Source organism: Balaenoptera ricei, chromosome 18, assembly GCF_028023285.1.
Source record: "Balaenoptera ricei isolate mBalRic1 chromosome 18, mBalRic1.hap2, whole genome shotgun sequence".
Classification (NCBI taxonomy): domain Eukaryota; kingdom Metazoa; phylum Chordata; class Mammalia; order Artiodactyla; family Balaenopteridae; genus Balaenoptera; species Balaenoptera ricei.
The window spans coordinates 16,984,996-16,999,787 of record NC_082656.1 but is presented as its reverse complement, the minus strand read 5'-3'; the positions used below and the strand labels follow the sequence as shown (position 1 = coordinate 16,999,787).

The following is a 14,792-nucleotide window of genomic DNA, read 5'->3' as shown; positions in this document are numbered from 1 at the left end:
TGAGGGGTATATGATATCATCTATGCAGAGGGCTTAGCACACAGCCTGGCCCTAAGTAAGCACTAAATGCATTTCAGTTATAGTAAGGATCTGCATTGGTCATAAACCCTTCTTCTGAAGGGCTTACATTAAAAACAGCATTTTTAAAATTTATTTATTTATTTATCTATTTTTATTGAAGTATAGTTGATTTACAAAGTTGTGTTAATTTCTGCTGTAAAGCAAAGTGATTCAGTTATACATTCTTTCTCATATTCTTTTCTATTATGGTTTATCACAGGATATTAAATATAGTGCCCTGTGCTACACAGTAGAACCTTGTTTATCCATCCTATATATAATAGTGTGCCTCTGCTAATCCCAAACTCCCAATCCATCCCTCCCCCACCTCTTCCTCCCCCTTGTCAACCACAAGTGTCTTCTCTACATCTGTGAGTCAGAAACAGCGTTTTGGTTTTTTTTTTTTTTTTTTAAACACTAAAGAGGCTTTTAATTATGTAGTATTATCCATAAGTAAAAAGACTTTCCCAGTCATGTCACTTAAGAGATCATTTTATCCACTACTCTGTTTGGCTGCCAGTCTCCTGTCTCTCTCCTCAGCAATGGTAAGGCGGATACCCTTTCCACGAGGAAGAGAGATCCATGGTTTGTTGCCTTTGCCAATAACGAAAATGTTGGAGAGCCGGGTGGCAAAGCTATTGCCGTTGGCATCTTTCACATGAACTACATCAAAAGAACCAGGATGTCTCTCCCAGTTAGTGATCACACCAATTCTTCCCAGGTTAGCACCTCCAGTCACCATGCACAGGTTATCAGTGTCAAATTTGATGAAATCAGTAATCTTGCCAGTCTCCAAATCAATCTGAATGGTGTCATTCACCTTGATGAGGGGATCAGGGTAGCGGATGGTGCGAGCATCATGGGTCACCAGATGAGGGATTCCTTTTGCCCCACAAAGATCTTTCTCACTTTGCATAACTTATACTTGGCCTCCGCAGGTGTAATACGATGAACAGCAAAGCGACCCTTGGTGTCATAGATCAGACGAAAATTCTCTCCAGTCTTGTCAATGCTGATGACATCCATAAAACCAGCAGGGTAAGTTATATCGGTGCAGACCTCGCCATCAATCTTAATGAAACGCTGCATGCAGATCTTCTTTACTTCATCTCCTGTTAGGGCATATTTAAGTCTGTTCCTTAGGAAAATAATTAGGGGGAGACATTCCCTCAGCTTGTGGGGACGGGTAGATGGACGAGGAGCAAACACACCAGTCAGTTTATCCAGCATCCAATGCTTTGGAGCTGCTACGCGCTTCAGGTGCTTCTTGGGACCACGAGCCATGGCTGCACTAGGCACGGAAAGAGCAGCATTTTGTTTTGATAATTTTCATATTTGTCTTTTATTTTGACCTAGTGTCCATGTGGGCCAAAAGATAAAAGAAATAAAGATATAGAGTGAGGTGGAGATAGCCTGGATCATTGAATTTTAAACAAAAGTGATGAAAAGGAATATAATTCCTCTGCCCTAATGAATTATTGCAGAAATAGACTCCAAAATTAAATCAGTATTGTCCAGGAAAATGAAAGGTCATCTACTTTACTCTCCTGTCTTCACTCAGGCCCACATTCAACTTATCCCTGGGAAGCAAAAATAAGTTTTATTTTCAAAGGACCTCTTTGCAGAGATTTGCATTCTTCCTGAGTAACCAACTCCTTTTCTTCTGACTGTGAGTCAGAAAAATGCAGGCCCTTTTATTCTGGAAATCAATGTATGTATAGAACAAAAACTGACTGGTGAGTGAGCATAGGATTGACAAAGGTTCCTGTTCTTATTTACAGTCTGTTTCCTAATTGCCACACATGATTTGCAATGAATAGGAAATATTTGCCCAAAATGCTATACTTTCACTCGTATATTCTTGGCAAATTTTGCTTTGTTTCCTCAGTTTATGAAACCCTTGTCACTAGTATAGTCTTGTTCATCTAAATTGGTAAAAATGATGTAAATAAATATTAAACTATGACTGCCATTTCAAAATCAGACAGTCAGCAATCACCCTTGGGTTGTAAGAGGATTGCTCTGGTCCTGATGTAGAGGAAACATGAGAAAGGCTAGAATCAGGAAGACCCTCTCTGAGGCTGGGAGGTAACACAGCTTAGAAATGTTGAGTCCAGAATAGGCAGTGCAGTGGGGATAGGGAGAGGGGGAAGGCTGGGACAATAGTAAGGAAGTAGGGCAACAGGACATGGTGACAAATTCTTCCTGTCTAAATTATTTCATTTATTTTTTTTATTTTTATTTTTTAAAATTTATTTGTTTATTTTTGGCTGCATTGGGTCTTCGTTGCTGCACGCAGGCCCTCTCTATTTGTGGCGAGCAGGGGCCACTCCTCGTTGCGGTGCGCAGGCTTCTCATTGCGGTGGCTTCTCTTGTTGCAGAGCACAGGCTCTAGGTGAACGGGTCTCAGCAGCTGTGGCTCGCGGGCTCAATAGTTGTGGCTCATGGGCTCCAGAGTGCAGGCGTAGTTGTGGCGCTCGGGCCTAGTTGCTCCGCGGCATGTGGGATCTTCCCAGACCAGGGCTCGAACCCGTGCCCGCTGCATTGGCAGGCGGATTCTTAACCACTGTGCCACCAGGGAAACCTTATTTCATTTATTATATTAGTCATTAGTGAAAAAAAGGAAAAACTTTCCATCTTTATATCTGGCAATACATCATACCTACTGAGTGCTTCAGGAGAAGGAAGGGAGAGAATGAATATTTCCTGAATGTCTGTTAGGTCTTTGAACCTCTTCTCGATCTGTATCTACTCCCTTGGTGATTTCAACCAATCTCACAATTTTAAGTATATGCGTACACTGAGGGCTCCAAACGTTCTCTGTCCAGCTTTAACCTCTTTCCTGAACTCCAGGCTTATATACTCAGCTGCCTACTCAACTTCTCCACCTGCGTGACTCTCAGGGGCCTTAACATGCCCCTAAATAAATTCCTGCTCCTTCTTCCACCTGCCCCTTCCTCAGTCTTTCTCATCTCAGTTATTAGTTTCTCCATTCTTTTCTTATTATTAAATTTTTATTTTATATTGGAGTATAGTTGATTTACAATGTTGTGATAGTTTCAGGTGTACAGCAAAGTGATTCACTCATACATATACATGTATCTGCTCCTTTTCAAATTCTTTTCCCATTTAGGTTATTACAGAATATTGAGCAGAGTTACCTGTGCTATACAGTAGGTCCTTGTTGGTTATCTATTTTACATATAGCAGTGTGTACATGTCAATCCCAAACTCCCACTCTATCCCTCTCCCCCACTCTTCCCCCCCTGGTAACCATAAGTTCTGGCTTCTCCATTCTTAAACAATCAAGTAATAAACCTCCCAGTCATCCTCGACTCCTCTTTCTGTTATGTACCTCCTCGACTCAGGCACAGAGTCCTACTGGGTTTACCTTCAAAATATATCCAAGAGGACTCCTTCTTTCCAGTATCGATCTTATTCAAACCAATGCTAACCACAAAAAATTGTCGGACAAAATATTTTTTTTAAAAACTAAGAGATGACAAGATAATAGGGAATTGTAAAAACTGAAGAGAAATTTTAATTCAGGAATAAAAGGGGCAAAAAAAAGACATCTTTGCCCTGAGGATAGGAGCCTAAGCCAGAACATTCTTCTTGGGAATGTAAACATTATGGGGATATAACAAGAAACTCTCCCCACAATAGTTGAGACCTTAAAGGGTCTTCAGGCTAAGGCTGGTCCAGGAATGGGTCAGTCCTCACATGGAATTACACTTGAGCTTTATTTCTGGGTCATCCGGTGAATCTCAAGTCTTGAACTTGATTTAAGTTGATCCCAAGCTGGTAGCATCCTGGTGCCTGGAAGAAGCAATGACAAATCCTATCTGGATGAAGTTTTCTTAATTAATTAAGGAATTGAATGTAATTCCTACATTTTTTTCGAATAAAACATCCAGTATCCAATCAAAAATAACTAAGCACACAAGGAAACTAGGAAGAACCAGCAGAAGCAAGAGATAACACAGATTCACAAGGCTTAGATATGGGAATTACCAAAGAGTCTTTAAAATAATCATGTTTACTATGCTTGAATAAATAAAAGACAAACTTCAGGATCTCTGAAGGAACAGAAAACATATAAAAATGATAAAGCAGACAAAAATAGAGTTTTATAAAAATAAAAACGCAATAAAATTTAAAACTACATGGATAGGTTCAATAACAGGTTAGACAACACTGAAGAGGATTAGTGAACTGGAGAATACAGCATTAAAAACCATAGCATAGAGGTACCAGCTTCAATGGCTAGGGTGGATGAGGAGGTGAGGGCAGGTATCACCTCTTTGCCTCATTGTCCCCTAGCACTGCCTGAACGTCACACAGGTCACCACCACCATGACGATCTGGACTTCACAGCATGTCTTTTACTATCCATGGGAAACTGTTACAACACCTGCAAGGCAGATATATCCAAACCCTAGGAACCCAAGTATGGTTAGAGTTGATGTATGGGACAGACATATAGAACCTTCTGGAAAGTTGCATAGCCATAGACTTCTCAGCACAGAGTGGGAATTGCCTTCCATTGTAAATTCACTTATTGGTGCAGCAGGAACCAAAACATATGTGCAATATATAGTTGATCTTATAAAGAAAATAACGGAACTTAAATCTACTAATATTTCATTTACAAATATGGTTTCAGTAGTTGGGAGACATATACAAACCACATCCTCAAGACCCAGGAAAAAACTATTTTGACTTAAAAAGTCATAATGATTGAAAGGAGTCAGTCTCAGCAGTTACGCAGAACGATTTATGGCAAGTACGATATCTTCAAATGCTAATCAAGGCTGAGATGCAATGGAATCAGTAATGCATAAATTAAATGCCAAGATTGAAGGGTTGACGGCTTCAGCAAGAGGAAGATAAGGACACCCATGGCAGCTGCAGCATTTGTAGAGAAATGATAATGAAAATTGGTATATAGCACTGGGTCTCCCAGGTGTCTTTTAGCTGGCAATGTATTTATTTGTTATTTTAAAAATACAACTACATTTTAGGTAGATTTTTTTTAATAACCTAAAGAAAGGCTACGTGCTTTTTGACCAAAACAAAGAGGTGTAGGACTTTTATATAAAAGGGATCATCCAAAATTAGTGTAGTTCAAAATATTCATCTAATTTTGAGGGTCCAGTAACCGGTGAAAATTTAACAATTTTTGAAAATGTATTTTGAAATTGGTATTGGCATAGTTACTCTCCTTGAGGTAGGATTTTAAAGCTTTTCCCACACTGGCATTCTATCTGGCTTGGGACCAACCTCAGAACAAAGAAGAACCACCTCTTACGTGCACACAGTTGCTCTACTGTAGTTACCCTCAAAAGCTTGCTTGAAGGAACTCACTTTAAAAGGAGAAATTGTATAGTTTTAAAGGCATATTAATTTGTATAAAATAACCTGCTCTGCTAAAAACCACAGTGTTTTGATTTGGTACTTAGATGATACTTTTGGCCTGAAAATTATATTGTATCCACAAGGACTGTATTAATTTGCCAAAATTTTGTAAACTAGTAAAGTTATTACCTTCCTTCAATTTGTACTTCCAAAAGTCTTTATGATTTAGTCTGCTGTACTGTGGGCTGGTTATGCTTCCTGAAAATATAGTCGTTACCTGGGAAAAACAGTTTAGCATAGAAAGTAACAGGAAAAGTCTACAGTAAGAAAGTCTCACATACATTAAATCAGAGTCCAAAAAAAAAGTAGAGAGTGTGAGGAAGAGGCAATACTTGATGAGATGGTGACAATTTTCTAGAACTACAGAAGGATACCAATCACGTACTCAGGGAGTTCTATGAATCCCAAGCAGGCAAATAAAAAGGATGCCACACCTACACAGACCATGGTGAAAATTCAGAAAACCAAAGACAACGAGGATGTCTTGAAAGCAATTAAAGAAAAAAATGCATATTATCTGTGAAGAACTGACCAACAGGAATACTTTTCAAGAGCAATAAAAGAAGTCAGAATGTAATGAAATTACTGGTTTGATGAGTTCTAAAAAATCTAGAAGTCTATGTCTAGCTAAAATATCCATAAAGAAGGAAGTTCAATGAAGATATGTTCAAACAAACAAAAATTGAGTTTTCTACTAACAGACCTACACGAAAGGAAATTCTGAAGGATGTATTTCAGGAAGAAAGGAAATAATCCCAAACAGAAGGATTGAGATGCAAGAAAAAATGAAAAATAAAGGTAGTAGCAAGTATGAGCTTAACTTCAAATAAATATTAATTATGCATGTTAATAGTGATTATAAGTTCTTATGGTTTTGAAAATATATATAGAATTAAGATGTACAACAACACATGATGGCATATAAGTCAGAAGAAGTGTGAAAGGATTTAAAGTATTCTAATGCCCTTATATCAGCACACAACCCAATAGAAAAAGAGAAAATGACTTGACCAGGCAGTCACAACATAGGAAATGCAAGTATTAAATAAATATATGTAAAGGTGTTCAATCTCGTTAGTACCCAGGTAAATGCAAATTTAAACCACCCTGAGATATCACTATATAAGCACCAGAACAGCTAAGATATAAAAAAGTGATAATAGCAGGTATTGACAAAGATGTGAAACAATGGAATATTTCAAACATTGTTCATGAGAATGAAATTGGACAGCAACTTTCAAAAACAGTTTAGGAATATCTACTAAATTTGAAAAAACCCATACTACATGATCCAGAAAGGTGTATACCCTGATATATACAGATTAGATAGATAGATAGATAGATAGATAGATAGATAGATAGATAGATGATAGATAGATAGATCCAAGTGTTATATATCCAACAGTAATATGGACCAATAGTTATGTAAAAGAATGTTCACAGCAGCATTGCTTGAAGTAGTTGGAAAATGGAGACAACCCCCAAATCGTCAATATGCAATGGTTTTAATGAACTGTGATCTATTCATGCAATTTAAACTTGTACAAAAATAATGTTGAGCAAAAGAAGCTGGACACAAAACAATACACACTATATGAGTTCATCTTTTAAAAATTCAAAAAGCAGGGAAAACCAAATATCATGCTTAGGTGGGAAAACTATAAAGCAAAGCAAGGAAGTGATTCTCATAAACGTCAAGAGGGTGGTTACTCTTAGGGGACATATTCAAGGGAGTTGATGCTTCAGCTTTGACTTGACGAGTGCCACACCGAGCGGTTAAATCTCTGTACACTTTTCTGAATGTACATTATATTTCACTACACAAAAGAATTGTTAATAGTCTTTTTATGAAGTGTTAACCTGTGTAAGTTACTTAACCTCTCTGAACTTTAGTTTTCTCATCATATTTAGAAATGTATAATAATATCTGTGGTATTATAAGAGCTAAAGATTCTGACTATCATAATACCTCTAAATGTCATAATACCTCCATACAGGTATAGAAGTTTCTTTCAATTTCCCCTCAACACCATCCTTTTACTACTTGCCTTGGTCCTAGACATTATTCACTTGGCCAGGGGCTAGAAGGAGAGGGTGGAGAGCTTTGAAACAGCCAGGGGACCCATAGAAGGGTGCTTTGTGCTCATCTCTGCTGCCATTGGAAGTCTCACCCCAAATAGGCAGGAATAAAGGTTTACTGTACCAAGTCCCCCTAGGGCGATAATAATAAATGGGCCAACCCAAGGGAGTCATATGAATGAATTTCAGTTACATGATGAATTAAGGCCTTTGGCGGTAGAAAATAACCATCATGTTTAATATGGCTTATATAGGAAAATACTTTCCAGGTTCCAAATGTACAGGACTAACTTATACATTCCTCTACACACTCATTTTTTCAAATTAATATAATTCATGATCATGCTTTCTAAAAATATCTGTTAACTAAAAGCCAAGTAAAGCATACCCATTAAAAACAGCCAGAAAAATAATAATGATTTTAAGAGAGGATAGTAGATGTTATCAGGCAACTGGGATAAATTGGCTACTATGGTTGAGGACCAGATCTAGGGCCAAGACTCCTGGCAGCTCAGTGTGGTGAAAGGAACATCTGCCTTTTCCCCACAGGGCAGTGACCAGAGGGACGGGGCTGATGGGAGGGGGCTGGAAGCCAAGGAGCCCAGGGCATCTGCAGGTTTCCTAACATCTCTGGGCCTGTTTTCTTCTCTATAAAAGTAGTGGGATTGACTAGATTACATGAATGTCATTTTTAGTTCTAGAATGTTGTGAATCATCCTTGATTCACTGATCAATATTTTTAAATACCCCAGTTTATTCAGAGAAACAATTTATCTTTCCTGGTATTGATTTATAGGGGGAATTTGTCACAAAGTTCTCTACTTAAGGCACACTGAGTAACTCAACTGATAATGTGCTTACTGTCATTTTGCGAAGGATACAGAAATGCACGTTTAGAAAGCTTTTCTTCCCTCTATGAAACTTAAGGACAAAAAATTGAGCTAAACTCAGTATTTCCTAAAGTTTGTTTCATTAGTCCTGCAAAATACAACTTAAAAAAAATTTCTAAAGCTTTTTGGCATCAAATAAGAAGGAAAATTCATAAGGCATATTAGCTTATTAAGGCTCTGTAAAGATAGTAAGATAGTAAAAACTTTTTTAAACCTAAAAAAGTCTCAAAACTTTTCCTCAAAACTTTTCACTTGCATTAAACCAACTAATACCCCATATGCAATGAACTGAATGTGTCCCCCCAAAATTCATACACTGCAAGCCTAACCCCAATGTGATGGTATTAGAAAGCGACATCTTTGGGAGATGATAAGCTCATGAGAATGCAGCCCTCATGATAGGATTAGTTCCCTTATAAAAGGGACCCCAGAGAGCTCTCTCTCTCTTTCCTCCATACGAGGACACAATGAGAAGGCAGTAGTCTGTAACCTGCAAGATGCTCTCACCAGAACCTGACCATGCTGGCGTCCTGACCTTAGACTACCAGCTGCCAGAGCTGTGAGATACAAACATCTGTTGTTTACAAGGCACCCAGTCTATGGTATTTTGTTATAGCAACCTGAATGGACCAAGCCACAGTATAATTAGTGTTCTGAAGAATTTGCTATAGAAAATCTTAACGCTCCATTTCTCTTTTCTCCCTTCCAAACAAAAATGTTCAAGAGATGTAGCCATAAATGTTGCCTCCTCTTCACCTCCCACTCCAGTGGGGCTTTCGGTTCCTCCACTCCAATAAAGGGCTCTTTTCAACATCAACAATAACCCTCACTCTCTCAACCCCACGGACTCGTGTCTGGCCCCATCTTCCTTCATGCATCAGCTGAATTCAGCAGATAGCTGCTCCTGTATTCTGGAAGCAAGCTCTTCTATGGTTTGTCTTTTGTGTTTTCCAGGTTTCCTCTTCCGTCCCTGCCGTCCTTCCCAATCTCCTCTTCTGACTGTTTCACCCACCAGACTTCCAAATGGGGGCTTCCTCTGTGCACTAGATCTTCTCCTGTCTGAGTCAGCTATACTCTGTCATTGTCCTCTTTTCCTCCCCACAGTGTGAAATGCCATCTCTGTGCTGATGGCTCCACAAATGTTATCTCCACTCAGCCCCCCTGTCATGTCTTACTCACTTTCACACTATTCCCCTAGGACACACTTCACTCTTCCCTACCTTGGGAACTTTAGATCTGCTGTCTCCTGTTTCTAAGACACTCTTCAAGTCTTTTCCTAGTCCCTCATTTATCACCTTAAAACTCACTTCTTCAGAAAGCCTGTCCCTCTCCACTCTATCAACATAAGCACCCTGCCAATCATTCTCAGTCACATATCCTAGTTAATGTCTTTTTAGCACTTGTTACAAGCTATCAATATTTTGCTTTATTTATTTGTTACTTTGTTGTTCATCTCCTCCATTATAACCCCAGCACTGAGAGTACAGGATGGTATCTGTCTGTTCTCCCAAGGACCTAGCACAGTGCCAGGCACAGAGCAGGTGCCTGGTAAATTTTTGTTGAATGAATGGGTGTATGAATATGATTCTTCTGGTTTCTTAAGCTAATAGAGCCCCCTCACACTCTTTTCTTGTGACAGAGTCTAGAACACATGGAGCCTAGAACACCTAGAGAAACTGGATCTTAACAGAGTTCTTGGTTGTCTCTCTGAAGGATCAAAGCTTCAAGGGAGGTTTGGGGAAGAGCAGGATGGGAGTCATTCCTAGTCTACCTCTCTGAAGAGTGTCCTAAAAGACAATTCTGCTATGTTATCATTTCCAAAGATGGCCACAAAAATACTTCCCAACCCACATACTTTTCTTAAGATGTGATGTGGACATTCCTCCTATTGAGAGTTAGGCTGTGTATTCTTTCCCCCTTGAATCTGGGTGAGCTTATAACTTTAGCAGAAATGACATTGTGTCTTACAAGTTCCCCTGAACAAAGAAACAAATAAGAAACAAGGCTACAGCATAAAAGGCAATACGGCTTTTACCTGGTTCTCCTGGGATGCTTGCTCTTGGAACCTAGCTACCGTTCTATGAGAATGCCCAAGTAGCCACATGGAGAGGCCATATGGAGGTGTTCTGACCAATAGCCTCAGCTGCAGTAACAGATGAAAACCAGTATCAACCAACAGACATGTGAGTGAGGAAGCCTTTTAAGTGATCCAGTCCTCCAGTTAGCAAGTAAACCCAGCCTTTGAGTCTTCCTAGGTGAATCCCCTATCATGTAACAGAGATAAGCCATCCCCAGATCGCCCCTCTCCAAATTCCTGGCCCACAAAATCGGTGAGCATAATAAATTTTTTAAAAATTTTTATTGGAGTATAGTTAATTTACAATGTTGTGTTAGTTTCTGCTGTACAGCAAAGTGAATCAGCTATACATATACATATATCTACTCTTTTTAAGATTCTTTTCCCATATAGGTCAGTACAGAGTATTGAGTAGAGTTCCCTGTGCTATACAGTAGGTCCTCATTAGTTATTTATTTTATATATACTGGTGTGTATATGTCAATCCCAGTCTCCCAATTTATCCCTCCCTTTCGCCCTTTCCCCACCCTGGTAAGCATAACTTATTTACAAAACAGAAATAGAGTCAAATAGAGTCACAGATGTAAAATGGTTTTTGAAGCCATTACATTTTGGGGTTTTGTTAGCGGCCGTAGTAACCAGAACACCAATATTATTTGTTGTTAGTTATAAAATGATTCCTATTCTCTCAATATCAGTTGGACAGGGGGTGGTATTGACACAACTGTGAAGATTTGCAGACAAGAATTCTACCTGGAGAAATGAACAGTTCTCCCACCTATGTATAAAATTAACGTGTCGCAGGGAGCTAGGGTCGGTTCACACTGGCTTATGATGTACACATTCCCAATGTGTACATCTTTTCCCAACCAGCCATGGTGGAAATAATTACACCATGGAAATTGGCAAGCACGATAAATCAGGGCTTTTTCCCCCTCCGCCATAGAAGTGGCTTACCACTCCACCTCTAGGAAAGTGCGGCTTCACTTCTTGGTAATAATCTTTCTGCCCTATTATAAAAAAAAGAAAAGAAGTTTGACTTTATTGGCAGTTTTTCCTCCAAGGCTCCTTTAAAGCCACCTGTGATGTTCCAAGAGCCGCAGGATGGCTCTCCCTACTCTAATATCCTCTTCTAGCATTTCCACGTTGGACCGTCCCATCCCTGCAGTGACCCTGACACCAGTTATAGGCAGATGTTGCGGGAGGGGCGGAGTGCCCCCAAGATTCCCTAGGAGAGAGGGGTTTTCCTGACTCCACTTAATTTGTGTCCACAGAAAGCTCTCCTGCTGGCCAATAAAAGCATGTCCAGCAGGTCCAGCTCTGCCACATTTTCAGGTGGGAAGGCACCCTCCATTCTCTTCCCTGCGGTGGCTGAGGACCACGCATGTGACCCAGACACACACAAAAGGATGAAGCAGGCCCATGAATTAAGCCTCTAATAAAGACTTGTGGAATTGCATTATTAAGTCAATTCTCCCAGAGCACAAGTGGTACTTTCTGATGCCACTTTAATAAATTACATCTCCAGTGTATTTGCATAGCTATTAAGTATCTTCATTATTAGGATAGGAAATTGGGCAGCAAGGGATGAAGTATCAAGCCCTATGCTGGATGAGCACAGTGGGAAATCCTAGAAGTAAAACCAAGTTTTGCATTCATTCAAACTAGACTTTGAGGAAGAAAGTTTTTTTGTTGTTTTTTTTTTAATGAACTACTGCCCATGGAGTCATTTCACACTACAGTTTGATTTTTGAGTTCCATATTTTAAATTTATTTATTTATTTATTTATTTTTTATTTTTGGCTGTGTTGGGTCTTCGTTTCTGTGAGGGCTTTCTCTAGTTGCGGCAAGCGGGGGCCACTCTTCATCGCGGTGCGCGGGCCTCTCACTATCGCGGCCTCTCTTGTTGCGGAGCACAGGCTCCAGACGCGCAGGCTCAGTAATTGTGGCTCACGGGCCTAGTTGCTCCGCGGCATGTGGGATCTTCCCAGACCAGGGCTCGAACCCGTGTCCCCTGCATTAGCAGGCAGATTCTCAACCACTGCGCCACCAGGGAAGCCCGAGGAAGAAAGATTTTAAACTTTTGGGTCATACAGCCTCATATCTTCATGTCAGCAATTCTGCTTCTAACAACTTACCCTACAGATATATCTGCACACAGACAAATTAACAAATAGGTATTATAAGGATGTTCACCCAGGTATTGTTTGGGTTAATCAGTAAGTTACTAGTTTAAATTGTGGCCACCCGTGCAGTGAAATATTAAAAGAAAGGCATTTTTAAAAGGAGGCAGGCCTGTATATATTCACATAGGAACATCTTTAAAATACTTTAAGTGAAAAATCAAGGCTGGAAGTCCCTGGTGGTCCAGTGGTTAGGACTCCCGCTTTCGCTGCCAAGGGCCCAGGTTCATTCCCTGGTTGGAGAACTAAGATCCCACAAGCCACACAGTGTGGAAAAAAAAAAAAAAAAAAATCAAGGCAATGCAGTCTGTAATGTTGCAAATTGGTCAAAAATAATATATTCATATATGTGAGTATTTGCATGGAAAATGTCTGAAAGGAAGCAGGAGAAACTGTTGGAGGGAGTTAGGTTGAAAGGACAAGAAATTTGGAGTGGAAAAGAGCCTCATTTTTCATTGTAAATGGTTTTGTTATATGTTAAATTTTTAACCATATGCATATCTTTTTTCCTGATGGAATCATTTATTCAATTACATCATTTTTTAAATTTTTAAATTTAAAAATTGAGGTAAGATACGTTGATAACATTACATAAGTGTCATGTGTATGAAATCACATCACTAACACAACAACTTAATACAACTTAATAAAAGCACTTAATTTGTGTTAAGATGATTGAAATCCTTTTAGATAATTTTATTCCTCCTCAGCTTTATTGTTCCTGAGAAGATCTTCCAGTTATCGTTTGCTAGTCAACCATGCCCTTGTAAATTCACTCCGACCCCAAGCAGATCTAAAAACATGTCTGTTTTTTTTATCACTTTTATCTTCAGCACTAGAGCAGTACCTGGTGCACAGTGGAGGCAAATAAACAATTAAAATATATAGTATGTACGATGGTGGCTGGTGCTGAGAAAAAAATTCAGCAGAGAGGGAGAGGGGTGAAGTGCAATTTTTAATTTTTTTTAATTTATTTTATTTTTTTATTTTTTAACATCTTTATTAGAGTATAATTGCTTTACAATGGTGTGTCAGTTTCTGCTTTATAACAAAGTGAATCAGTTATACATATACATATGTCCCCATATCTCTTCCCTCTTGCATCTCCCTCCCTCCCACCCTCCCTATCCCACACCTCTAAGTGGTCACAAAGCACCGAGCTGATCTCCCTGTGCTATGCAGCTGCTTCCCACTAGCTATTTTACGTTTGGTAGTGTATATATGTCCATGCCACTCTCTCACTTTGTCCCAGCTTACCCTTCCCCCTCCCCGTATCCTCAAGTCCATTCTCTAGTAGGTCTGCATCTTTATTCCAGTCTTGTCCCTAGGTTCTTCTGACCATTTTCTTTTTTTTTTTTTTTTTAGATTCCATATATATGTGTTAGCATACAGTATTTGTTTTTCTCTTTCTGACTTACTTCACTCTTTATGACAGTCTCTAGGTCCATCCACCTCACTACAAAAACTCAGTTTCATTCCTTTTTATGGCTGAGTAATATTCCATTGTATATATGTGCCACATCTTCTTTATCCATTCATCTGTCAGTGGACACTTAGGTTGCTTCCATGTCCTGGCTATTGTAAATAGAGCTGCAATGAACATTTTGGTACATGACTCTTTTTGAATTATGGTTTTCTCAGGGTATATGCCCAGCAGTGGGATTGCTGGGTCGTATGGTAGTTCTGTTTTTAGTTTTTTAAGGAACTTCCATACTGTTCTCCATAGTGGCTGTATCAATTTACATTCCCACCAACAGTGCAAGAGGGTTCCCTTTTCTCCACACCCTCTCCTGCATTTATTGTTTGTAGATTTTTTGATGATGGCCATTCTGACCGGTGTGAGATGATATCTCATTGTAGTCTTGATTTGCATTTCTAAAAATGTGGTTAGGGCAAGTTTTATTGATAAGTCGATATTTGAGTAAAGACTTAAAGGATTTAGCAAAGCAAGGGATGAGGCAATTGGGAATAAGAGATTTCTAGGCAGAAGAGTAGCAAGTGCAAAGGCCCTGAGGTAGGAGAGTGTCAATCAAATAATATGCTGAATTCTTTTAAACTTTACACTTTAAATATACATAGATCATT

The 14,792-nt window shown here is 39.2% G+C and overlaps 2 pseudogenes; one reads left to right on the top strand and one right to left on the bottom strand.

The window, feature by feature from the left end:
* Window positions 1-531: 531 nt before the first annotated feature.
* On the bottom strand, window positions 532-1,352 carry LOC132352274 (small ribosomal subunit protein eS4, X isoform-like; annotated as a pseudogene).
* Window positions 1,353-4,416: 3,064 nt separating this feature from the next.
* On the top strand, window positions 4,417-4,991 carry LOC132352638 (PRELI domain containing protein 3B-like; annotated as a pseudogene).
* Window positions 4,992-14,792: the final 9,801 nt, after the last annotated feature.